The 27,797-nt window shown below is 46.3% G+C and overlaps 1 long non-coding RNA gene across 1 annotated transcript; it reads right to left on the reverse strand.

Annotated features, from left to right (window-relative positions):
- Positions 1-13,159: 13,159 nt before the first annotated feature.
- On the reverse strand, positions 13,160-14,734 carry LOC116882250. Its single transcript, XR_004385596.1, has 2 exons — positions 14,278-14,734; positions 13,160-13,252 (listed from the first exon to the last, which is right to left on the reverse strand). It is a non-coding gene; the product is annotated as an uncharacterized LOC116882250 (long non-coding RNA).
- Positions 14,735-27,797: the final 13,063 nt, after the last annotated feature.

Consider the following 27,797-nt stretch of genomic DNA (forward strand, 5'->3'; position numbering starts at 1 on the left):
GGCCACAAAACAAGTCTCAACAAATTCAAAAAGATCGAAGGCATAACATTTATTTTTTTCTGATCTCCACACTACTGAACTAGAAATTAACCACAATGGCACCTGGGTGGCTCAGTCATTAAACTGAGGTCATGGATCCCAGGGTCCTGGGACCAAGCCCTACATTAGGCTCCCTGCTTGGTGGGAAAACTGCTTCTCCCTCTCCTGTTTCCCCTGCTTGTATTCCCTTTCTCTCACTCTCTCTCTAAATAAATAAAATATTAAAAAAAAAAAGAAAAAAGAAAAATCAACCACAAGAAAAAAAACGCGGAAAGACCACAAATACATGGAGGTTAAATAACCTGCTACTAAACAATGAAAGGGTCAACCAAGAAATCAGAGGAAATAAAAAAACACATGGAGACAAATGAAATTGAAAGTACAACAATTCAAAATCTTTGGGATGCAGCAAAAGCTGTTCTAAGAGGAAAGATTATAACAATACAGGCTTGCCTCAAGAAGCAAGAAAAATCTCAAACCTAACCTTACAACTAAAGGAGCTAGAGAAAGAAGAACAAGCAAAGCCTGAAACCGGTAGAAGGAAGGAAATAATAAAGATTAGAGGAGAAATAAACAAAAGAGAAACTAAAAAAAACCCAATATAATAGATTAATGAAACCAAGAGCTGGATATTTGAAAAGATCAATAAAATTGATAAACCTTTAATCAGACTCATGAGAGAGCGAGAGAGAGAGAAGACTCAAAATCAGAAATGAAAGAGTAGAAATAACAACTGACACCACAGACATACAGAGGATTGTAAGAGAATATTATGAAAACTCGTAATGTCAACAAATTGAATAACTAAAAGAAATGGATAAATTCCTAGAAACATACAACCTCCCAAAACTGAGCCAAGAAGAATTAGAAAATTTGAACAGGCTTAGTATCAACAATGAAACTGAACCAGTAATCAAAAAACTCCCAACAAACAAAAATCTAGGACCAGATGGCTTCACAGGTGAATTCTACCAAACATTTAAAGAAGAATTATATACCTATTCTTTTCAAACCATTCCAAAAAATAAAAGAGTAAGGAAAGCTTCCAAATTTTATTCCACGAGGCCAGCATTACCTTGATGACAAAACCAGATAAAAACCCTACCAAAAAAAGACAACTACAAGCTAATATCTCTAATGAACATAGATGCAAAAATCTTCAACAATACTTAAAAAAAAAATCATTTACTAAGATCAAGTGCGATTTATTCCTGAGATGAAAGGGTGGTTCAGTATTTGCAAATCAGTCAACATGAGACATCCCATCAACAAGGGAAAGGATAAAATCCATAGAATCATTTCAATGCTGAAAAAGCATTTGAGGAAATATACAACTGTCAATCGTGATAAAAACCCTCAACAAAGGAGGTGTAGAGAGAAAACACTTCACACCTGTCAAAATGGCTACAACAGAAAAAATACAAGAAACAACAAATATTGGTGAGGATGTAGAGGAAAAAAGAACCCTTGTGCACCATTGGCAGGAAGGCTAACTCATCTAGCCACTGTGGAAGACCGTATGGAGATTCCTCAAAAAGTTCAAAATGGAGCTATCCTATGATCCAGTAATTCCACTACTGGATATTTACCCAAAGAATATGAAACACTAATTTGAACAGACACACTCACCCCTATGTTTATTGCAGCATTATCTACAATAGCCAAATCATGGAAGCAGCTCAAATATCCAGTGGTAGATGAATGGCTAAAGAAGATATGGTATACATACACAATGGAAGATTACTGCATAAAAAAAAGAATGAAATCTTGTCATTTGCAACCACATGGATGGAGCTAGAGTATACTGCTAAGTGAAATAAGTCAGAGAACGACGAATACCATGTGATTTTACTTATATATGGAATTTTTTTTTAGAATTTTATTTATTTATTTATTTGAGAGAGAGAGAATGTGAGAAAGAGCTCCAACAGGGGGTGGGGTAGAGGGAGCAGGAGAAGCAGACTCCCTGTTGAGCAGGGAGCCCAGCACAGGACTCAATCCCAGGACCCTGGGATCATGACCTGAGCCAAAGCCAGATGCTTAACTGACTCAGCTACCCAGGCACCGTATATGTGGAATTTAAGAAAGAAAGCAAAGAAAAAAGGAGACAAGCCAAGAAACAGACTCTTGACTCTAGAGAACATACTGATGGGTACTGGAGGGGAAGTCGGTGGGAGGATGGATGAAGTAGGTGAAGAAGATTAAGAGTACACTTATGATGAGCACTGAGTAATATATAGAGTTATTGAATTCTATATCTATATATATATTGCTCACCTGAAACTAATATAATGCTGTCTGTTAACTATACTGGAATTAAAATTAAAAATAAAATAAATAGGGGATTGATCTAGCAAGCAACTACCCTTTTTGCCCTTCAGCCTTTAAGTTTCCCTTCCTGGAGGATGAAGTTGATAGCTGGTGCTCTCGCAATCACACTGTGACCATGAGGACAGGACAGAGTGGCCATCTAGGACAGAGGACCCAAATTGCTGAGACATTGTAGAGCCACTGTCCCAGTCTTAGGCTCTTTGCTTCCTGACTTTTTTTTTTTTTATTAAAGGAGAGAAAAATAAAGTTCCAGTTTGTCTAAATCACTTGTTATTTGATACATACTGTTATATAAGTTGTTCCTGTTTAAAGATAAATTCTCAAGTCATTCGAAGTAGAGGATCTCGTTGATACCTTCTCTTACAACAATGATGCTCACTTTGGGCAGCACATTCGAGTCCCTTAGTGTGATTTAAAAACGTCCATGGCTGGGTCCCCCTTAGAGACTCCTGAGTAATTGTTCTGGGAAGGGGGTTTTTAAAACCCTCAGGGTGATTCTGATGTGCAGCTCCGGTTGAGAACATCTCTGTTCTCTTTTTCAAGGCAAGAGTAATTGGTTGGTTGATTCTCTCCATTGCTCTCTCATTAAACACTAATAAGCACCACTGCTGGCTGCCCAGAGCTCAGGGACTCATCCCAGTGTGTGTGTGGGGGGGGAGGCGGGTTTGTTAAATCACAGGCAGTTGGTCCTGCCTGCCGAGTTTCTGCTTTAAGGGGTCTGGAGCAGCCCAGAGAATTTGCATTTCTAGCAAACTCCCAGGTGAGGCCGATGCCACAGGTCAGGGGTCACAGGTGAGGTGTGATTTCTTTTGTCCCTAAAGCCTCTTCCTTTTGTGACCTTTTCTGGTTCTGCCACCCCACCAGGCCCCAAGGGCTCTCTGGTTTGCTTTACTCTTCCTGTTCTATTGAAAGCAGAACAAAAACTTTTTCTCTTTTACTTTTTTTATTTTTTAAATTTTACTTATTTATTTGACAGAGAACACAAGTAGGCAGAGAGGCAAGCAGAGAGAGAGGGGGAAGCAGGTTCCCTGCTGAGCAGAGACACCCCTCCCATGCGGGACTCGATCCCAGGACCCTGGGATCATGACCTGAGCCGAGGGCAAAGGCTTTATCCCACTGACACCCAGGCATCCCGCTTGTTCTCTTTTAAAAGGTGAACATTTTTTTAGGTGGTAACAGCGCTCTAGAAGCTTACGCCAATACTCTTCCCTCCCCTCATTTGTCTGAAAAACTTCTACTTATCTTCCACGTTTCCACTTAGATGTCACTTCCTCCAGGAAGTCTTCCTTTGAGCCCCCAAGTCTATGCCCTCAGAGCCCCGGGCACTTCTATCTCCTTGTACTTGGGTGCAGTTGCTTCGTTAACTCTCTGTTCTCCTGAAGATGGAAACGTGTTTTATTTCCATATACCCTCCTGTCATTCCTACCTCTTGTTCTGAGGTTCCCAGCCAAGGGGTAGCTGCTTCCTTTTGTGCCCTTTAATCCCCGTGGGATATTCGTCAACGTCTGGGGCTGTCTTGGGTTGTCACAACAGGGAAGATCCTCGTAGCATCTGGCAGGTAGAGGCGAGGGTTGTCGAAGAACATCCTACAGGGCTGGGGACAGCTGCCCACAACAAAGAATTCTCCAGCCCCAAGGTCAGGAGCATTGGGTTTAAGAGAACACGAGGGCACGCTTCCCTTCCAAGGCCTCGCTGACAGTGCAGGGGCCCCTGCTGTTTGCCCAACACGGATGGGCTAGCCAGCTCGCATCCGATGGCCTTAGGCAGTCTGTAACTGGGCTGGGCCCAGGAAGTCTGAGAACTCCCCACATGCTGCTGGTGGTGAGAGTCACAAATGGCCACCCGAGTGCAGGCCAGAAGGACACGAGGAGAGCTGAGCCGAGCGGGGACCTCCCTCCTTGCCTCAGAAAGAGACAGACAGCTGCCGCCGTTGCAGGAGAGCTTCTTGGAAAGTTCCTCCTCCTCCTGGAAAGGGAAAGCCTCTGAAAGCTGGGGAAAGGGCAGAGACCGAGTGTCCTCCTGCCAGCTGCTCTCAGAAAGGACTGTGCTTTCCTGTCGTGCCTCCCGTCAGGAACCCTGCGGCTGGGCTCCCGATTCCTCGGGGAAATGAGCAGGGAGCCTTGGCAGGAAATGATCCCACAGCACAGAGACTTGACAGAAGATGTGAACGAGGCCTCACACTCCAAGAAGCGCATCTTAAGCCAACCTGGCAGGGGCCCTTCCTGGGAGACTTTTGCTGTTTGAGGCCACTCAGGAGGCCTGGTCCAGCACTTTCTGTGGCCCTGAAGAAAAGAGCTGCTGCAGATCAGTCCCTTGGGGGGGCCTTTGAGCTGCACAGAAGCCTGGTAATGTGCTCACCATGTTTCAGAATGTGGCAGAAGGGAGGAACCTTCTAGAGGCAGACAGCATCCCAGCGGAAGCAGCTTGAGCGCCAAGAACACAGGATACGAGAGGGTGGCGGGCACCCCACGGGAGGGCCAGTAACAGACTAGAGAGCTTGGCACACGTTTAAGCAAATGGACTGCTGTTTCTTAAAATCATAGCTCTTCACCTTTCTTCCTGATGATTGGATAACAGCTCTGGACCCTCATCCTGGAAAAGTGCATCTATGCATAAAATGTCATTGTCAGCTTCAGGGGTTGAAGAATCACCCCGATTCCACCCCTGGGCCCTAGGATTACTGGATCCATCCTTAGGACAAGAGAAATGGCAGCCTCCCAGGTTCGCATCTGGCATGAGATATCCACAGAGCAGATGTTCAGATGATTAAATACAAGGTGTCTGGCAGGAAAAGAGGCCAGTGGATGCCAGAGACAGGCAGCTACATAATTGTAACAGGACCAATATTGGCTAAAAGAAAATATTGATTAGTAGTAATATGGCCCAGTGAGTGGGTACATGACCCTGGAGACAAGCATAAGATTCTTAACTCCACCAACCACTTAGTTATCCAACAAATATTCATCACACACCCACCATGTGATCAGCACTGTTCTGGGAGCAAGGATACAGCAAGGTCCCTGTCCCCACATGCCTGACCTTCTAGTACAGACACAGAACATAAATAAATAAGTCATGTCAGGAGGTGATGAGGGCTGTGCTGGAGGGAAAGGCTTCACTGAAAAGGTAACTTTGAATCGAAACAAGAATGAGGCGAAGGAGTGAAGTGTGCATAGATCTGGGAGACAGGGTCTTGAGAGACAGCAGGAAGTACAAAGGTCCTGAGGCAGGATTACATTTGGCATGTTTGAGGAACAGCAAGGGGTGGGAATGGTGTGGAGCGAGCAAGAGGAAGAAAAGGAAAAAGATGAGGTCTGTCGGAGATGGACGTAAGGGATCCTTGGATCTTCTTGCCAGTAGGATGGGAAGCCACTGAAGGATCTCGAGCAGGAGAGTGACATGCTCTAATTTAGGTTTTAAAAAGGAATCAAGCTTCTGATGGAGAAAATAAATAGGCATAGTTAACACTCTCATTAAGGTAACAATTGGTTTTATTTCCTTGTCTTATCAGAGAAGTTATTACTTTTCATTGGTCTTGGTCAGAGGTCAGCAAGCTTTTTCTATAAATGGCCAGATTCTAAGCTTTTGGAGCCGTATGTCCTCTGCATTGACTACTCAACTTTGTCATGGGAGTGTGAAACAGCCATAGACAATATGCAAATGAAGTGAGCCTGGCTGCGTGCCAGGTGACAACCAACCCAACTTGCCTGGAACAGAGGGGGTTTCAGGGATCAAAGATGTTCAGTGCCAAACTGGGTTAGTCTGGGCGAAGGGGAATGATTGTAGGTTCCAATAAAACTTTATTTACGGACACTGAAACTTGACTTGCATATAAATTACACATATCGTGAATTAGTATTTTTCTTTTGACTTTTTTCCCCCAGTAATTTAAAAATATAAAAGCCAAGCTTAGTTCCTATAAAAACATGCAGTCCGGGGCACCTGTGTGGTTCAGCCAGTTAGGGGTCTGACTTAGGCTGAGGTCATGACCACGCCCTGCGTCTGGCTCCACGCTCAGTGGGGAGTCTGCTTCATTCTCTGTCTCCCTCTCCTTTTGCCCCTCCTCCCTGCTCATGCTTTCTCTCTCTGTGAAATAAATAAATATAATCTTAAAAAAAAAAAGCAGGTAGTCATCTGAATTTGGCCCACAGGCTATAGGTTGTCAACCCCTGGTCTTGATGACCCATCAGCAAAATTCATGACCACAAAATAATGGTGGCCATCATGCCTGCCCTCCTCATAGGTCCCTCTTCCATCCTGCGGCCGAGGATGCCAACCCCCCCCCCGCCCCCGCCCCTCCAGCCTCATCTTTTGCTTGCTCATCACGCTCCTACCACACCAGTCAGCTTAAAGTTTTTTGACTCTTCCAAACTCTGTCTTGCTTGGGCTTAAACTCATGCCAACTCTCTTCCCTGAGAATACATCCCCTGCCTTTTCATCTGGGGAACTGACAGCTCCTGCTCAGAGTAAAGCCTACATGCTAATTCCTGCACTCGACTTTCTCATCCATACCCTCGTTGTCCTTTCCTGGCACAACGGTCAACCAGCAGCCTGTGTCATGGCTTGGAGGGAAAGCTCTGCCCCAGCGGGAACTTACGGCTTCACTGAGACAATCAGTTCTGTGGCCCCGGGATCCAAACTGGAGAGACAGGGAAGGAGAAGTTACGCGGTAGCACGCGGAGAAACTGAAAAGACACCCAAAGGTGGCAGGCAGGGGAGGCCAGTAAGTAGCGGGAGCCACTGAGACCCCAGAATTAGCAGAAGACATGAGAAAATAGTTATAGGGAAGCAGAAACTGTGAGTATGGACACAGATAGGATAGCAGCAAGAGCAGAAAAAGGGAACAAATGCATCACCATAATGACAGCAGCTTAATTTATGTCTGTAGCCTTGGGGGTGACCAGATAGCCCAGTCTCTGGAGCACTCATGCCTCAGTCCAGACAATTTGCCAGTTACCACAGAGTCTTCCCTGGTGATTGGAAGCTTCTGTGTGATTCCTGTCCCTTCACTGCCATGTGGCCCCTTCCAAACACCTTTCCTCAGCTCACTGCCTTAGACATAGCAGATGCTAAAGAAAACATTGTTGTAGGATGAATTACTTGAGATAATCTTAATAAAAATTGCTTCTTGCAGTCAGAATTTCCTAATACACCACCTACATTTTAGGGTGGTTATCTGTGGCTACCTGCTTTGGTTCACACAGAGTGACCCTGGTCGTGTTTTACCCAAGTCAGCATATCGCATTCTCTATTTGCTGAGCCAGCGATCCTACTGGGATCACCCAAGCTCATGCAGAGATAAAGGAGAAAACGGGAAAATCTCTGGCATAGGGTGTTAGTGCTCATCGAGAGAGACTATAAACACAGCATCTGTCCTGTCCAAATAGTGGGCGATTCTCTGACTTCTTTGTATCCAGAGCCATTTGGAAGTCAAGTGGAAAAGCAAGACAAGGCATGCCGCACAGAAGACAGGAAGCCTTAAGAAATGGGGAGGGCTTTAATTAGCTCTTGTCTGGGCTAAGTGTGCCAGAAAAGTGAAAAGGAAGGGACTTGGACTTATTCTCTAGGTAGAACAAGATTAGCAAGATTAGTTCTTGTCTGATGTATTTAACAGGTCAACAGACAATAGAACAATGAGTTCCACTGCTCTCTCCCACCCCTTCAAGCCTTTGAAAACGTGCTTTATCAAAATTAAAGCTGAACGGTGCCACCAGGGAAGCTCTTGAACACAATGGGTTTGGAATACTGAGCGAGCAAACGCGAAAGCCTGGTCAAGGACGTGCAGGGGTGCATCCGACCACGAGGGGGCAGTATCCCCAGTAGAGTGTGGCCCCGGGCTCAGAGGGCGGGCAAACAGGGGGATGTCCACCTCAGCCCAAGTTTGAGATCAGAGCCCTGGCTTTTCCCTGATTTAACAAAAATAAAATAAAGTAAAATTCCAGTTGAATGAGACTTTAATGCCATTTTACCGGCTCCTTTGAGAAACTGAAATTCTTCACAAACATGTGTCCGACAAACATACCTACGCACACATGCACATGCCCCAGTCACCTGCCCAATAGTACAATGTGCTTCTTTTATTTAAAAGGTGATTGTTGGGGCACCTGGGTGGCTCAGTGGGTTAAGCCTCTGCCCTCGGCTCAGGTCATGATCTCAGGGTCCTGGTTTCGAGTCCCACATCGGGCTCTCTGCTCAGCAGGGAACCTGCTTCCCCCTCTCTCTCTACCTGCTTCTCTGCCTACTTGCAATCTCTGTCTGTCAGATAAATAAATAAATAAATAAATAAATCTTTAAAAAAAAAAAAGAAAAGAAAAGGGTGATTGTTTTCTGTGGATGTTTGGCTGCCTTTGTGAGAGGGGAAAATCCCCACCAAATGACTTCCAGGTTCATAGTTCAAATGCTGTCTGGAGGAGCTTCCTGGGGAATGATCTAGAAACCTGTGGGTAGCTCAAGGTGGAAACTTGACATGGTGAGCACTCCTATCCTTCACTTGCCAAGGTCACAAATTTCTCTTTAACTGTACAGCTGTTCTGGAGCACCAGAGTGCTTCTGTCCTGGAGAGCGTGTCTCCCTCTCGCACCTGCCTATCTCACCTGCCACCGATGGCACTTCCTTCTTAAAGGTCCCCATGACACCCCATATCTACTTCAGAGGCTCTGAGCCTCCGCACTGCCGTGACTCATTTGCCTGTCTGAGCCCTCACTAGGTTGCCAACACTAGATGTTGGAGGGAGCATCTTACTGTTAAATCTGAGGTTAAATTCTAGCTTAACACCTGACCCATAGTAGGAACACACGGCTGAATGTTGGTTGAATGAATGACTGAGTCATCTTTGTATCCCGTGCAGTGTTTAAGTATTCTAAGTACACTATAATTTTGCGTCACACCAATCTTTTCATCAGGAGACAGAGGGTGACCGGGCTGTCTAAAGCAGACTATCTTATGATCAAACCCTTGGGAATCTGCAGAGGCCATCTACTTTTTTTGGTAAACCTGGATGTTTTGGAACCTTTCCTTTTCCTTCCAAAGCTTGGACGGGAACTTGGATTTCAAATAGAAGAAATGGTGCATGTTGGGTGCATGGGTTCGTACCCAGCAGCTTCCTGGAGCCTGTCCCAAGGGAGGGGCAGCTAAGAGGCACTGAGGCATTCCACACTCACCTGGGATGAGGCTTCCTGTGACAGGGAAGGGGGGAGCAGGGGAGGAATGGGCCTAGTGGCCCACTGGCGTGAGCACAAACGCAGACTACAGAATGCATTGTGGCATTGTGATGCCAGCTCGCATCTTCCCCAAGTCCTCTGAGAAATTGCAAATTCTTCACACACACACACGACTGAAAAGTACTCTAGTCCATCCCCCAGCCCCTGCTGAGGCCCCTCGGTATATCGTACGCTGCCCATTATGCTGCCAGATGGCAAAGGAAACGCAGCTAGATCTTCATGGACAGCATTGCTACCCAATGCAACAAAATGCCCTTGACCTCGAGCCTGTGGGCAGCCGGACCATCAAAATAAAGACAAGCGATTATTTTCCCATAGTAACAAAAAAGATGATAATGTCAAAGATTCAGTGTTTCTTCATCTGAAAAGAGAGGAAGGCCATAATGAAAGCCTTTGAATACCTTGTCCATGGCTCTGTGGGGGCATCTAGGACCCTGAGGCCTAAGTGTCTTTGTTTAGACCTCTGTCCATGTCCTGGACTGAGAGCAGCTCAGAGAAGGGACCCAGCCTCCTTCTCCTTTGTGTCCCCAGAGCTCAGTACAATACGAGGCACAAAGTAACCAGACTACCATGTCTTTCCAGTGAACGCCACCTGATGCAAGGAACAGGGAGCCTCCACATGGACCCATCCACCAAATTCTAGAATACCGCCTTCGGGAGCATTCCTTTAAACCTGAACGAGACAGTTCTCAGAGGAATAAAAGGAAAGGGGACTCTGACAAGGCATCCAGTCCCTCATTCAGCAAGAGCTACTTGACCTCTGTGCCTACTCTTGGCAAGCAGTGACCTCGGGGGAAGAAGGGGCAAAGCCTGGGTCCGGCTTGGCCACAGGCCAGTTGAACGGCCTTGGGCATGTCCCTTAGCTTTTCTGGGCTTCAGTTTCTGTGTTGGAATAAAGCCTACACTGGCATACAATTCTAACATTCTAGTAGCTTCAGATTAAAAACACACACACACCCCCAGTGGAAAATACAGATTTAAGAAAAGTTCAGGAAAAAACGTGTGGAAGAGCCATCTGCATCTGGTCAGCTGCCATGCTATGTCACAAAACCTCATCTGGGGATGGCTGGGACGCTGGACAGGCCCTAAGCGGCAGCTGTCACATTCGAGGTACACATTGTACTGAGATGAAAGGATGCTGAGGGCCTCGCAGTCATGGCTCACAAAGCAGCATAAGGCCTGTATCCTGGGGAGGAAAACCTCTCAAGGCGGCCACCTGGGTGCTCTGCTGCCTCCCAGCTCGAGTGTGATCTTTTTTTTTTTTTAAATATTTTATTTATTTATTTGACAGACAGAGATCACAAGTAGGCAGAGAGGCAGGCAGAGAGGGAGAGAGGAGGAAGCAGGCTCCCAGCTGAGCAGAGAGCCCGATGCGGGGCTCGATCCCAGGACCCTGAGATCATGACCCGAGCCAAAGGCCGAGGCTTCACCCACTGAGCCACCCAGGGGCCCTTCAGTGTGATCTTGACTGCACTTCCACGTGGACCTGTCCATCCTATAGCCTGTATTTGGAGTCTGCAGGGCTCCCCAGGAAGGCTTTATTAGAGAACGTGGGCAGGAATCATGCCAGGGGCAGCAGGAGAGATGGAAGCAAAACTTCCTTTGGCTTCCTGTCTGATTCTGTCTGAACAAAATCTCGGGGCAAGTGGGAATGAGGAAGAGGAATGCCTGAGGCCATCCTGGGATTGTCCCTGAGCCTGGGAACAGTTTGCAGCCTGAGGCTCTGAGTCCAAGAGCGCCACCGTAGGGGCTGGGTCACTGCAGACAGTCTGGCCATCCCCTTCCTAACCCGAACACGACCGTTGAGATGTCCCTTCACTTCTACTTCATGGCAATGGTGTTTCACTGTTTGACTTTCTCGGCATTATGGGCACTCACAAGGAAAGATCGTCATAAGGAAGGGAAGAGGCCCTCCCTCAGAGTCCCTTGACAAAGGAGAGGGGGGACCAACTTGCCTCTAGCCACAGCTGTGACGTAGGAGGTTCTGAGGAATAACCAGGCCAAGGAAGGTCACAGGCAGAGGACAGACCTTCAGCTTTAGGGGACCGCGGTGAGCTGTGCTTGCATTTCCAGACAACTCCAGGACCATACCCAGTCTCCCTTTGTCATCCGCGGAAGGACCCCCAAACCTGTCATCTTTGCCCTGCGTTGCATTGGTCGGAGGCAATAGCATGCATGGGGGTCACCTGCACTACACAGAGCCCTCTGTCACTGCTCCTTCAGTTGGCGCTCTCTCTCCAGAAAACCACACAGAAGGACGTCCGTGGGCTAATTATTTCGGGGGTGCGGGGGGGACTGGTTCTCCTCTTGACGGTGAACAATGCCAGGAGGGAAGAAGTGGGAGATGGAAGGAGACGCAGAGCAGGCAGGGATGGAGCTCCTCTTTGGACAGAAGCTTCTCGGGACCTTGGAGCCTTTACAGTGCATCATGGGTAGGGGGACTGCCCTCACAGGGTGCTTTTCAGCCAGGGACTTGGAGTTACTTTGCGAAGTTCTGCTCCTTGAGCTTCCTAGTAAATATAACTGGAGCAATCAGAATGGTCCCATTCCCGGGCCTGAGCCCGAGAATGCCCTTTACCGGAAGTGACGTCAGACGCATTTAATTTAAAAGCCTCCCCGGTGCCTAGGGCTGAGCCCAACGCATGACAACCTCTCCATATAGATTTGTTTGGTAAATGAATGGCTGAATGCTTGAATGAACTTTTTTCTGATGGTTGCTCCATACCCTTCAATTTGATCAAACAGATCCCAGTTCACGTAGCCAAGTCACGGGAAAGAAGCTTCAGCCCCCCACAAACAGAACCTACTCCTTACTTTAAACGCCTCTCAGAGGAAAAGGTGTATTTCGAACGAGAACACCCGGCTAGTCCAATTGTCCTGGAAACTGCTTGGGTTTAAAATGTTCAGATTTGCTATGGCAACTCACACATAGTTTGTATAACATTTCCTGATGATAATTCATTGAAATAGAAGGAAAAGGACTTACCACACAAATTCAGAAGTCAGCCTCATAACCGGTTAACATCAGTAGAAATCAAATATATTCAAGACTTTCTGAAAGGTCGGTTAAGCCATGTATAAGTTTACTAGAAGGTTGTTTTCCTACTATGGGAAGTGAGGACCCACGCATCTTACTTAATTCTGTTCCTATAAGCCTCTGGTTTGTACAACCTAGACTCAACCCACTTTTTGTTTTCCAGATCTGACCCTTGCCTAACTACTCATTTCAACTCAACAAGCCTGGGTTGAACAATTGTGCTGGGCGCTCCGGGGGACACGGCCATATTTTTTATTGACTCGGGAAAGCAAGAAAGTTCATCACCAGCTAAAGTATTTAACAACAGCATGTGAGAGGCCAAGTTCGGATGACAGGTTGGTTATGAGCACCAGTGGGCCTGCATTTACTCAGTAATCACACAGGACTGGGAACTCTGCTGTAAGAGGAACCTTCTTGCCCAAACCACACAGATACCAAGGCATTTATTGAGCGGAAGGATTGCCTAACAGTAGCTATTTAGTGTGATAATGGCGTTTGATAGTTTGGACACAAACACCATTGTCACACTCCACAGCTCTGCTAAGGAAAATCTGTAACTTCACCTCCACACTCCGCCATGGCCACTGGTCACCATCAGGGAACCTTGCCAGCTCCACAGAGTGACCTGAGCAGAGAAAAGAGGGATCACGAGTGGGGGGAGCATCGTGAGCCACAGAAAGAGAGAAAAATGTCAGGCTTCTGTGTCTAGAACAGTTGAGCTAATAAAGTGACCCATTGCCTTGTGTCCGCTGTTACCACCCTGCGGAAGGCCTCCCACTGATAGGAATGAAACTTCCTATGGAAATGGATGGAAAATCTGTTTGCATCAATTATCTAAGAGCGTTAAGTGAGAAGGAATCCCTAAAGGGAATTGATTTTCGGAAACAAAGAAAAGCTGCATTATAAACTGTAGTAGTATCACCAGATTCATGGGTCCGCCTCAGCTCTTACCTTCCCATCTATCCCAATCCACTGTCGGTAAATATGGTAAATTCTGCAGTCTAAGAAAATTAAAATGATTTTGCATGGGGATAGCATTTTGATGTGCTGTAATTTACTCTCAGCAACATCTACTGTATACCAAAGTATCCGATGGTGCTCAGATTTTAACTCTTACCCAACTTGATCATTTTCCACCAATGTAGAGGGTGGGATATGAGGGGACATAAAAGAGGGAAAGGGAGAGAGGGGAACGGTTCAATTTTTCATTTACAATACTCATTTTCTAGCAAAAGGGAGTCTCCTATGAATAAATCCCTTCTGTTTTCCTGGCTTTCCTGTTAAAAATGGTTTCTAACTGATACACGAACTGCTGCCCACCATGGAGAATGGGAGGAAATAAATCATCTTACCTAATCCCCGACTTTCCCCCAAATGCTAGAAAAGGCAAAGGTTGGGGGCCAGTTTGTTTTTTCCCAGGATAACGGAGTTACTAACCTTTGACCAGAGCCTTGCTTTGGCCATAGAAATGACTCATTCTTATCAGCTGAATATGCACCCTCTGCATTTTTCAGTAAAAATAGCTTCTTATTCACATGCAGACCATGAAATCACCCTCTTCGACCTAGAATGTGCAGTTCTTAGCACATCACGAAAGTCTCTCAGTCTCCATGGGATGGGATGTTGAACCCTGCCTCTTTTCCCCCTTACCTTCTTGACTGGGTTCACTTGCTTATCCTCCTATGAGGCGCCTGACTTCCTTTGGCTCCAGTCTGTGACCCTCACTTGCCCTGACAGGCTGTGGTCATTTGCAAGGCAACAGGAATGGGCCACTTGGCCCACAGGTAGACCGGCTGTCTTCAGGGGGAGCTCTTCACCTGGACAGTTTTGGTATGACTCACACCAAGTACAAAGTCTAGAATTCCAGCTGGCCCCAGTCTGGCCAGCCCTCAGCATCTGGGCACAGCCATGGTGGGCACACTCTTGTGCTTCTCCCCAGAGCGAGGCTCATCTGCTTTGTCTTTGCCTGAGGGACTTAGAAACCCCCACTTCGGGGTCACTCATGGGATGTTGCTGACCCATGACAAGAGGCTCCAGAAATCTCTTGGCCTCAGTCGGGAAGAATCACTGGGTGGAGAATAATTCACTGGTTAGAAGGGTCCCAGTAGGACATACTTGAAGAGCCGTCCATCGGGCAAGAGCTTGGGCCCATTCCGCCTCTCAGGACGTTAGAGCAGGGTCTGAGCACGCCTGCACTTCTCCCGGTGGGCTCTGTATGCTGGAGGTGTCTTAATAATCTGCAAAAGACAGGAAAGGGAAGAAAGAGTGAAGAGGGAAGAAGAGAAGAGAAAGTTGAGGTGTTTCAGATAAGGCTTACAAAACTCCTGTTTCTATTTATTAAAACCTCTATTTCTTTGGTCCAAGAACTTTATCGCAAGCAAAAAGCCCTTGAATGTTAGAAAAGATTTTCTTTTCTACCAATCTGTATGCAGATTTACCTGTAAGGTTGTCCACGGAGCCCCTGTTCATAATAGCAAAAATTGCAAACCACCCATATGATAGGAATAGGGTAATATATTTGTAATATAACCTAGTCATTTGAGGTGACTTTGTAAAAAAATGATTGTTGACTTGGAAAGAGATTGAAGGTATGTGACTGAATGAAGTCATTTACAGAACAGTATACACAGCACGAGCTCTTTTCTGTGACAAAGCGTATATGCCGGGGGGAAAAACATTAGATGTTAACCTCGTTATCTTTGAGTGGTAGAATTACAGTTTTGTTTTTTCTTCCTTTTGTTTCTCTGCATTTATTAATGTCTGCAATTAATGTAGTACTTTTGTAATGAGAAAAATAATTAGAATTCAAACAATTTTTAAAAAGTTTCTTTCCTTCTTTCTTTGGTGGATCCCGTAATAAAAATTCCTTCCTGCAAAATGCTCTTCTAAATTCAGAGGTTAGAGCTTACACGGCTTGCAAAGTTAGGGCTGTGCAGAGAGAGGAGCCTCAGGCTAATTTCCTAGCAAATTATTAGTGAAATACTTTATTATGCAGAACAACAATTTTATGGTCTTATTGCATCTGTCAATAAACCTATTGACTGAGTGCCTATTATGCTCTCAGCCTTGTGAACAATTTTTTAAACGTGGTTATATCGGCCCTTGTCTCTCATTGCTTGTTTGTTTCTGTAGGAGTGGGTAAACTGTCGATTGGCAAAGCAGTTTACACGAGCAAGTAGAATGTTTTTGGTTTCTTCAAATACCAACTGATAATATGCCACTAATTTAAAAAAAAATGGAAGTGGTTAATGGCAGGATCTCCTTGGAGATATATATATTTTAATTTCACAGTCATTTCTCATTCTGCAGCTTTACAAAAACATTTTGTTCTAGTATTTTCCAATTTAACAAGTGCACTTAAGTAGTACCCATTAACAAAGAACAGACTGTTTATAAGCTGGTTGGGGATTAATTATACCTGTTACTTCCTGTGAGAAAAGTAATGCATCAGGCGAAGATGTCAGATGTTATTCAGGGTAATGGAGCAGAGGCCAGCTCCGTTTCCCATGGCTTAGAAAAGACAAGGATCCTCTGTAAGGACCTTCTGTCTTACTTCCTAAAAGAGGTCACCTGCTATGCATTTCTAAACGTCTAACTATCAAAACTCTGTTTCTGTAGAGTGTCCCCATCTCCCTTCCCTCAGCCTCGACTGAATCTCTAGACATTTCCAGTTGCCGTGGTCCATTCTGAATGCTGTTTTCCCACTGAGGCTGTGGGTATGAAAAACAGGCTAACCTGGGTTTGCTCCCTTTTTTTATGACATGGGTTTCTTTCCCTAAGTGGGGAGGGAGATTTCATGAAGGAGGAAGCCTTTGCAAGCCTGACCTTCTAGCAAATTCTTCAGCCTGTAAGTATTGTGTGTGCCTCACAGCTCCTTGCAAGTTGTTGTAGATTGCAAAGTACAAGAAATATCACAAGACTCCCTATTCTTTCTCTTGTCAGATCTAAACATGAGCAGCTTGTCTTTGCTTTCAGATTTTGTTTTCCCAGGGGCTGAGAATGTTTGAGGGCCAGCCCTGAGGACCGAGTGCTTCCACGGTCTGTAAAGTGTCACCTTTCTGCAAACCTAACCCATTAGCATAAAAAAAAAATTTCTTAAAAAGCAAAAGATAAATGGAGATGCTTTTCTTAATTCCAAATCCACATTTACTGTCATTTCAAACAGATGTGTTAGAGCATCAATTTGACTCTTTTAAGCTGTCACAGTCTAGATGAAGGCAAAGGAAGTCAGTATCATATGCCTGAGTCTTGTCATTTTGAAAGTACATGGAAATTTTAAAATAGAACGTTCTTGTCGACAGGGAGCAAAGGCACATTTCTTTTTTCCATTGAAATCCATCTACAAGGGGAAATCTGGAAAGCTCCTTAGGCCTGCAGTTACTAGCCACGCTATCACCAGCCAGGGGTGGGGGGCAGATGGGAAAAATTCTCAGGCAGGTTGGGGTCTCAACAGACTCTTCCCACAGAGTCGCTGAGGCTTGGGGATTCCTGGGAACCAGTTTTATTCCCGCGCAGGTGTCTGACTGTTTGCAGGGCTGCGAAGGGAACAAGGCTCCAGAGGAACAACCCGGGGGGCTGGCTTTTCAGAAGCATCAGAGGGGAACACAGGGAGCCCTGCGGGGTGCTTGCCCCAACGCGTGGGAAAGGCCAGGGATTCCTGGCCAAACGAGCCCCCTAATTCCAATTACCCTGCGGATGGGATCTTGTCTGAAGGCCTCGGGGTTACTGTTAAGTCAGACCATCCCTGGACAGGAAGAGGCTCCAGGGCACTCCGAGGGTACCGGTAAAAGTCGGGGCGTCTCTGGGCCCTCAAGTCCTCCCTAGCTCCTCTCCTCGGTTGGGCTGAGAGGAACCTCCATGGAGGTCCCCGGGTTCCTCAGGCTCCCAGAAGAAAGTCATCGCGGCAGGCAAGTTCACACAGGCTGTGGCTAACACTCCTCATCGCGCAGGCGCTGGGCGGGCTTTCTGGAATCACCTGCGCGAGGGGCGCCCCTGCTTCTCAGAGTCGGCGGCCACCCCCAAGCACGGCCTGATTCAGCCCGGGGAGCCGGAGGGGGCGCGGGGAGCGGGGTGCTTACCTTCCAGTCCGCGCTGGGCCCCGCCGGGCCTGGGCCCTCCTCGGACCCTGCCGGGCTGCGGGTCTGTGCGGGCTGCACGGCGCGGCCGCGAGCCCTGAGCGCCTGTGGGGTGTAGGCCCTTCCCCTCTCCCTTTATGGGATCCAGGGTTTTAAAGTAAACAGTTCTTTCTGTCTCTGATAAGTCACATTAAATTATCGATTCGGAGGCTGGGAGGGCATGACCTTAGCCCACTAAGCCATCGTCACCTTTGGTCAAGCACACTAAGCCGGGCGGGGAAGCCCAGCGCCCCCCCTCGGCCGGGTGGCGGCCTGCAGGCAGAAGGGGGCGGCGGGGAAGGCAGGCCGCTGCACCTGCCCGACGGTCCTTCCCCCACCACCCCTCCTTGGAAACCTGCGTGGTTTTTACTCTTTCCTTACAGAAAGACTGCAGTTTGTGACATCGTCACCTCCTCCGATTTCAAGCCCCGGAGAAGTCACTGGGTCATAGGAAGCTATTATATAAATTAAATATATCCTTGACTCATCCTACTTGGAGCTTGAAGAATATTTGGAAGCCGGTCTCCTTCTTCTCTTGAGCTGATCATTTCTGACGTAGTTACCACCTATTTGTTCACACCAGTAATTATTTATTAAGCTCCTCCTTATCTGCTGAGCTCTCCTAATGCAAAGGTGAGCAAGACTGACGGAGTTTACAGACTGGTAGGAAGACAGATCCGTACAGAAGCAGGGAGCTCAACAACCATTGGGGGCTGCCGGCGCTCCTAAATGGGGTCTGTGAGCTGCTATTATTTTTTTTTTTTTATTTTTAAAGTTTGGGGTTTTTTTTATTTTAAATTCCAGTAGAATTAACATACAGTGTTGTATTAGTTTCAGGTGTACGATCTAGTGATTTCAACAGTTCTTTAAGTAACTGCTATTTTTAATGCATCTGATCATTTCTTTTCCTCCTCAGGCTGCTCTGTCATTTTGCTTTCTTAGAAAGGAAGCTACTTGTCCCCCTCCCTAATGATAAATGCGATGTGAAATGAGGTCTGGTTATCCAGGCCTCAGTGCGTGGTGATGGGAGGCACTGGGCAGCCTTACCTAGCAGGTGCTGTCATTTTGCCCTACCCTTACTTGTAGTGATTCTGTTTCTTTTCAGATGCAAGTGGAAAGCAAAGTTTGCGGTGTTTTTTTCTGCCCCTCCTAGCCCCTGACCCCAAGAACTAATCTCAAGAAATGAGCCCAGGAGCGCCTGGGTGGCTCAGCGGGTTAAGCATCTGCTTTCAGCTGGGGTCATGATCCCACGGTCCTGGGATGGAGCCCCACATGGTGCTCCCTGCTCAGCGGGGAGTCTGCTTCTCTCTCTCCCTCTGCCTGCCGCTCCCCCTGCTTATGCTCTCTCCTTCTCTCTCTGACAAATAAGTAATAAAATCTTTAGGAGAAAAAGAAATGAGCCCAAAGTGTTGCTCACTATTTGACCCTGCTACTGCTCCCTCAGTGCCTGTAGGGAGCCCCCTTCCTGGGTTGCCTCAGACCACCTGGCGTCCCCCTGTAAACTCACCCCTAGAAAAGACCAGAGTCTTAACCCAAGAGGCCTGAGGGATTGGCTGTGACCTTCCAAAAGCCCCCACACACATTCCTATGGTACAAGCCCAAATATTCATCCCGACAGGGGAACATTCCAGAGCCCTGTGGAAGTCACCAGGGCCCCGTGCGCTCCAGCTTTGTTCCACGGATGTGGTGGCAGCAGGATTTTTTTAAGTTTGTGTTACTGGCTCTGCCTGTGGGTCACTTGCTTTGTAGTTTTCCAGATTGTTCTCCTGGTTACAACCACCTCAGTTCTTCTCAGAATCACTGTTAGTTTCTCTCCTTTGAAGCGAAATGGATTCCCCAGAGCCTCCTGTGTAGACATTCTTTCAAAGGGCAGGGCAAATCCCTTACTGCCCAGCTCCAGGGTGTAAACATCCGGGTCATTTTCACCAGCTTCCCTGGGCTATGAGTGCTGCATTTTTGCTGAGACAGTTTTCCCTTTGTTTGGAAAACCAAGATGAAGACAAATGTTCAGCTTTTAGATGATTTCCTTTAAATCCCCAGACATGGGATTCGCAAGGATTCTGGATTGCAAAGAAAGGATAAATCGTGGCCTACTTGTAATAGTTCCCAAACTTCTTCCAGCAAATCCCACAACCCCTACTTCAGCTGCCTTTAAAATTGAATTTTTTTTTTTTTTTTAAGATAAAAGGGGATGTATTCTTTTAAGATAAGATAGATTTGAATCCTGCCAGGCTGGAGTTCAGCTTGGAATGCCTGCATCTTTAGTGTTTGTACTCAGACTCAGGCTACAAAACTGGGCTTCAGGAACAGGGAAGATCAAAATCAGGTAAGTCACTGGAGGCGGCTGGAAGACGCACCGGCCTGGTGGGTGACTGTTTTCTCCTCTTTCTGCCCCGAGCCTCAGGCTCTTTGAAATGGAAAAAAGCCTTCTGTTCCAGTGAAGAATGTCGAAATTTTGCCAGGAGGGAGGCGGAAGTTTGGGTACTGGGACTCCTGGGTCTCCTTTGAAATTCTTTGCCATTTGGATTTTTGCCTTTGGACAAGACACTATATTTCTGAGACTTCAGTTTCCTCTCTGGGTAGCAACGCTGAGAATACTTGCTTGCCATTTGCTCTAAAACATTAGTTGAAACAGGAGATGACTGAGTTTTTATTAATGCATAGAGAAAAACAAGGATGGACAGAGAGCGATGACAAGGGGCAGGAGCGGTATGGACTAATCGGTGGCGTACTGGACGAGGACAGAAAAAGGTGGAAGGAGTCAGACTTAGCACGTGTGGGAGAGGGCCAAGCACAGAGGGACTGGGAGGACTCTGAACTGTCACAGCCTCAGATTTTCTCCCAAGAGAATCAAAGTCACCTTCAAACCAGTGTCACAATCCAGGGCCTCAGGGAAAACGCAGAAGGCTGGCACGCTGTACTGGTTTCATCACGGTAGTCCCACTAAAGGTCCCGCTCTCGTGGTGGGAACAGGCTCAGAACACCAGTAGACATGAGGGGCAGGAGCCTGCCAGCCATGGGGGCGGGGGATGCTAAATATAATCCCCTAATAGCATCTCATTTTCAAATTTCAAATTTCCCAATTACCTCTGAAATCTTTTTTAGCGCTTTTCTTCTTTCTTTAAAAACAAAAACAAAAAAAACTATATTACAGTCAAGATCCATGCCTCGCATTTGGCTTTTCTTTCCTCATTGGTTTTTTAAAAAAAATTTTTTAGAAGATTTTTTATTTTTAAATAATCTGTACACCCAATATGAGGCTCGAGCTGACAACCCCCGACAACCCCAGACCAAGAGTCCCACGCGCTTTCGACAGAGCCCCCCCAGGGGCCCCGCCCTCACTGTTTAAGTGACAAAAGTAATTTAGATGCTCTCTAGCCACTGTCAAAATGTTATGTTTCCATCACAGGTTTTCCAGAGATTGGCCACTCCTCTGGGACTTCTAATGAGAAAGGCCCAGACGCAGGCCCTTTAAACCTTTATATCTTTAAACTTGGCTTTTCCCTCCCCCTCCTGAAAATGAGCAACACTTTCCTAAGTAAATCTTCCTTAAACATCAAACAAGAATCTCCAATGAGATCTCATTCATTCATTCATTCATTCATGGATGAAATATTTGTTGAAGGCCACAGTGTTTCCAGCACTATTCTAGATACTGGGTAGACAGCAGCAAAAAACAACCAACCAACCAATCAACCACCCACCCATCAACCTATCCTGTATGGCTTTCCCTTTTGGAGTTTACATCCAGGAAGCAAGCAATAAACAAGATAATTAAAGGAAGGCAGAGTAAGGTGTAGCAAGTTTGGGGGAAGGGCTCAGGTTAAAATAGCGTGATATCTGAGGTGGGGTTTGAGCAGAGAGCTGGAGGTTAAAAGGTGAACCTTGAGGGTTCCCTGGGAGAAGAGCATTTCCAGGTAGAGGGGTCTGCATGCTTGGGTGTGTCTCAAATAAGAAGAAGTCCGGTACGGTCGTGCGGTAGGGTGAGGGGAGAGTTCCACATCCCTCTGTCTCTGGATAGAGACTGTTAGGACTCAACTGTAGGACATCTGCCTGGTGTCGGAGTATTGCTTGGTGGTGAGGAACTCCCAGCCCCGCAGCACACACTCACACACATTGCAAATATATGGCCAGGATCTTAAACACATACTTTGGAAAATCTCAAATGCACCCCAGGTTCTGAGTGTCTGCTATAATTTTCTGGAAGATCAAGGCCAGTTCACAAAGCAAATATATATATACATATATATATATATATATATTTGCGTATATATATTTGCACGGTTTCCTTGAAATTGAAACTTGGCAGGAGATTCTGAGCCATTTGGTTACTCTACAACATTCTCTCTGTCTCCCTCTAGGTCCATGGTCAGACTGAGAAGGTTTTGTTTGTTTGTTTGTTTGTTTGGGGGACGAGGGGGCAGTTGGAGAGGGGGAGAGAGAATCTTAAGCAGGCTCCATGCCCAGTGTGGAGCCCGACTTGGGGCAGGATCTCATGACCCTGAGATTATGACCTGAGCTGAAATCAAGAGTCTGATGTTCAGCTGACTGAGGCTGAGAAGTTTGGGTGAAAATCCTGAGTACGTATTCATGTTATGTCTAGTTTGTCTAGACCCCACTTTGACGGAGAGTTCTCTAAAGACCACCCCCCTCCACGCACACACACACATATACATACAATTTTTGTGCAGGTGACTTTCTCCCTCTTCTCTCCTTGCTCCTCAGCCCCAGGGCCTTCCCCCTCTTGCTTGCACAGGGCAGCCTTCATGAGCTTTGTTTGAGCTTTGACCTCCAACCCTGGGGGTTGGGCCTCCCCTGAGGTCTGTCCGCCAGCACCCCCCAACAAAACCTTCTCTACTCTCCTTATTTCCTCTTTAGCCCATCCCCGCCGTCCCCCACACCAGCACACACTTAGATTTTGATAGAATCAATCCAAGAATTACTCTGAATGAAAACAAATTAAAAAAGAAAACTAACAATTTATTTTTGAGAAATTAAGCTGATTTATTTGCTTCTATCCTGGCTGCAGCTGTTTTCTGTGGCACCTTCACTTCAGAGTCGAGTGGAGAATCAGCGCGTAGTTTGAACCACAGAGCAGCAGATGCCAGAATTCGGAGCCAGGTGCCACACTAGTTCTCTGACCAACGGTCTCAATGTCACACCTGGACTCCTGAGAGAATGTCATTCTGTCCCCTTCATTCCTCTCCTGCTTTCCCCTGTCACTTCCTAAGGTGTAAATGTCAGGCCAGGGGACTCTGATGGTTACGATACAAGGTCAGTCCAGGAGTGTTTATGCAGAGCGCCCATCCCAGGCCTGGAGTGGACTCTCCAGCCAAGTAGATAGACCGCCGCTGACTGCTCACGTCAGAACGGGGGACAGGCCTCGAGGAGCCCACAAGTGAATTGAAGAGACCGGGTTTTAGAACTGCTAAATAACTCTGTGTTGGAGGTAACATGCACACAAACCCATCAGTGAATGGTAGAGAGGGGACGCAGGGGTCAGAGCGGTGGTCTCAGACCAAGGTGCAGCCTCCCCATCCTCCGGGAGGGCAATCATAAAACCTGGTTCTGGGCTTAGGCCAGGCCCTGTGATCCACAAGCACAGGTCCAAGCGTTGCTCCGAGGTCAGGCTAAGGAGAAGGGCTTCATCCAGCCAGCCATGGCGACCTGCTGGACCCAATGTAGTACTTAGGAGACATTATCTGCTAATGGTGGGCACAGAGGATGATGGGAGGCACAAGGGATTGTGGGTGACACAGCACCGAGATCCTGGCGGCGGGCGGGGGGGGCACAGGGGATTGTGGGAAGCACAGGGGATTGTGGGAGGCACAGGGCACGGTGGGAGTTGCACAGGGCTGAGCATTTGCTGTGGGCACAGGGCCCCATGCGAGGAATGAATGTAAGGCAGTTCTTTCATGATCTGCTTTGCATGTAGGCGGGAAGGGGAGAGAGGGGGCAGGCCCAAGAAGCAGGAGTGAGATGGAAGCAGTGGAATTGGAAAGGATTGACAGGGATCTTTGTTCTGAGAAGTGCAGTACAGGTACTGTTTCAGAGGGGGATTTGCAGCCAGAGAATCACAAGTTTGAATCCCGTTTCTGCCCTTTCTTTGCTGAGTGAACTGGAGCCTAAATTTCCTAATCTACCTACCTTCCCAGGCCGTGGTGAGGATTAAATGAGCTGATGTGCACAAAATACTTAGTATGGGAGCTGGCATGTAGTAAGCAGCTGATAAATATTATTACCATTATTAAGCAGGTGATACAGAAGAAGACCTAAGAGGAGAGACACTCAGTTGGCTTTTGTGGGAAGGAAGCATGGAATGCTTTATCATCATGGGAGACGACAGGTCCGTTCCTTAATGGCTTCTGCCTTCTGCAGCTGGGACCCTAGACTCCAGTTGCTGCAAATCGCCTTCCTCACTTTGCTAAGGAAGAAGGACCCTTGGGTCTGAGGTTTGGAGCCAGCCTAGTGGGTAAAACATTGGCCTGAGACCCAAGGATTCCTCTCTGCCTGAGTCTCCTGGGTGACCAGATGAAAGGCTAATCCAATGGGGGCACCTTACCTGTCTATTTATACCTTTTAACTACAACCATTCCTTCTCCTGTCCCTCACATAGCTCCTTTGGCCCTTGAGAGGGATGCGAGGGAGGCCCCGGCCCCATGTGGAGTCTTCTCAGTCTCTCCCTGCCTTTTACTTTAGCTGCCTGGATCTCAGCCGGGACTGGATCAGAGGTCGACAGGACAGCCATGGCAGCCGCACTCCCCAGAGCCGGGGCTGGACTCTCCTCCCTAGCTCTGCCCCAGCCTCCCCTGTCCCTGGTTAACAGGTCCAGAAGCAAATTAATCTTCTTCAGTTGCTTTACGTGGCCTGTGATAGGTAATCTTTTCACACTTTTCTCAGTAACAAAATACAACACCCCTTCCTCTACTTGGGCGTGTCTTAATTTCTTGGGTTCAATAAAGCACTTGGTTATTTGCTGCTTTGCAGGAAAATATGTAACTGTGATGGTTTCTCCATGACAAAAAAAAAATGTTTTTTTAAGATTTTATTTATTTGAGAGAAACAGAGAGACAGAGACAGAGCGTGAGCAATGGAGAGGAGGCAGAGGGACAGGAAGAAGCAGACTCCCCGCTGAGCAGGGACACCCCCCACCCCCGACGTGGGGCTCAATCCCAGGACCCTGAGATCATGAACTGAGCCGAAGGTAGACACTTAACCGACTGAGCCACCCAGGTGCTCCCAAAAAGAAATTTTTTATCACTAAAATCATATCGAGTCCCTTCTGCTTTGTTTTCATGCTTCTGCATAGAAATTAACTTTTCAATGCTGAATCATAGCGTAATCTTGGAAGACGTTTTAAAAAGCAAACTCAAAATATTCTGTACCGACAATGCAGATCACTCCACTGAGGTGATGCTGTGACCAGCAATGACTGAGGGCTCACATCCACATAGATGACAATTACATCATGTCTGCCGCCTGCCCAATGGCGATGATGACACCATTAATCCTAAAGGTATCCTAATTTTAGAGATGTTAAAACGTGAGTGGAAGAAGTATGCCTTATTAGGCAAAACACAGTTGTTTTGAAAAAATGTGATAGCAACCTGTATTTCTCATTCACTGTTCTACCCTCAAAATACTTCATGTCAAGGATTTATCTATATCACCATTCTTAAAAATAACCTTGGATTCCATTTTATTTCATTGTGTTTCATTGACTGAATTTATCATTCACTAAAACCCTACAGATGCTTCCTTTTTTTCCCAGAATTATTAACAATGATCCAAAGACCATCTTTCCATCTTTACAGATAAATAATTGCACACAGCTTTTGTAATTTTTAAAGGACTTTGATACATATTGCATTATTAATTTTAGTTTGGTACCAAGAAAAATGGACAGAGATACTCTTTGCCCATGAGATCTAAAGTGTTACAAGGTGACCTTGCTCATTTCTGTGGTGGGAATCCCAAATGTTATTATATCTATTGACCTACAATTTCGCCTCAATTAGAATTGCCAGATTTAGCTTAAAAAAAAAAAAAAAGAACAAGACACGCATTTTAGAATTTAAAATTAAATTTTAATTTCAAATAAACAAATGTTTGGTATATGTACGTCCCATGCAGTATTTGGGGCATATGCTAAAAATTATCCATTGTTTATCTGAAATGCAAATTGAACTAGAAATGCTGTATTTTACATGGCAACCCTCTTTGGATGTACCCTGGGAGTCTGCGGGATCCTGTGCTGACTTGGCTCAGCTCCTTCTGGAAATTGAGGGCCAGCTTTCTTAGAGTTACTTTGTTCCTTGAGCACATGATTATTTTAATGAAAGCATGCATTTAACCCTCGCTCTTCCATTCCATGAAAGTCACTATCAACCAGGCAGACTAGGAGACCTGGGGAAGGACCAGGAGACTCAGAATCTGAAGGCAGGGATTAGCAACCCAGCCCAGCCCTTCCTAACTGTGTTACCTTCATCTCCTGGAGCCCCTATTTTCCTACATAAAAAATAGGAACAACTTTACAACTCTCATTAGTATTGCTACATTAAAAAACAGCAGTGAGCTGATTTACATGAAAGTGTTTTTTGCTTTGTTTTGTTTTTTTAATAAACTGCAAGGCTCCAAACATGAGAATCTAAAAACTCATGGGGAAAAATCCCATGATGCCAGAGCTGTAGACATCCCGATTTTTCCCACGTATGTGCTGCTGTGATTTCCTCCGATAGTCACCCCATCCATCCCTTTCCCTCCATGTAGAAAGCTACTCCATAGGCTGTCAGAAAAACGCCCCTCACTCTTAGGAATGGTTCGGCCAAAGGGGCTGCCCGCAGAAGAGCAAAGACATCTAGGGAAGTCATTTCCTCCAAAAGCTTTAGGACCGACATTCAAATAGGATTTTAATTAAACCTGTGCTTATAGGATGTCTCCTTCAATCCAGGTTGCATAAAGGGTAGCAGAAAGTAGAGCTTGGAAACAGGAAAAAAATCGATTGAATTAACCTCAAGTGTATTGGTTACTTAGGCAGAATTTGTGAGTGGGGGGACATCCCAGCTAGGGCTGTGAAAGGGAAGAGGAGCTCTCAAAAATTTCTAAGAATCCAGTAATTTGGGGCCAGGGAATGCATTCTCAGCAGCACATAAAGCCTAAACTCAAGAATTTCGAACAGTAGATGATTAAAATAATAAAGTCAGAAGGCAAAAAACAATATTAGCGATACAGAACACAATGCCGTTTCTTTTGTTTCCAGAGCATTCCTCTCAATCAAGATTGAATAATTCAACATGAAAATCAGGAAAGGGTATGAACACGGAGTTTACAGAAAAATAAACACACAAATCCATGGTTGACTTCACTCATAATTGTAGAACATAGATGAGATATCAATTCTCAGTGAGCAGACAAGTAAAAATGAAAAGGCTGGTCTATATCCAGTATTGGTCAGGCTGCGGGACACCGGTCACACTCAGACACTTGTTGCCAGAAGTGTTCATGGTCTACTTTTTAAAGGATGATTTTGACAGTATCTGTTAAAATTGGAAGTACATCCCTCCAGGTCTGATAATTCTGTGAATGCAAACTTACTGTATAGACATATTCACAAAAGGATACTAAGCCACGTATATAAAAATACTCGTTGCAGCACTGTAAGAACAAAAAGTGAGGCAAATGAAATCTCTCTGGTCGAGTGGGTGGGTAAATGACAGAGCTCTGTCGCGGCGCGGTGACCCTACAGCTCCATCCTGTGTAGCGTGCAGACATTTAAACAGAAACAGAAAAAGCCTGGGACCTGGGGTAGGGATGATGACTAACGCCATGCTTCCCAAGTCCAAAACAGATCAGAATACATTTGGTATAAATAAAAATGATCTGAGGGGAGCCTGGGTGGCTCAGTGAGTTAAGCCACTGCCTTCGGCTCGGGTCATGATCCCAGAGTCCTTGGGGTCCTGCATTGGGCTCCCAGCTCCACAAGGAGTCTGCTTCTCTCTCTGACCTTCTCCCCTCTCATGCTTTCTCTCACTCTCAATCTCTCTCTCTCAAATAAAC

This window comes from Lontra canadensis, unplaced genomic scaffold (assembly GCF_010015895.1).
Source record: "Lontra canadensis isolate GAN:19392208 unplaced genomic scaffold, GSC_riverotter_1.0 scaffold82, whole genome shotgun sequence".
NCBI lineage: Eukaryota > Metazoa > Chordata > Mammalia > Carnivora > Mustelidae > Lontra > Lontra canadensis.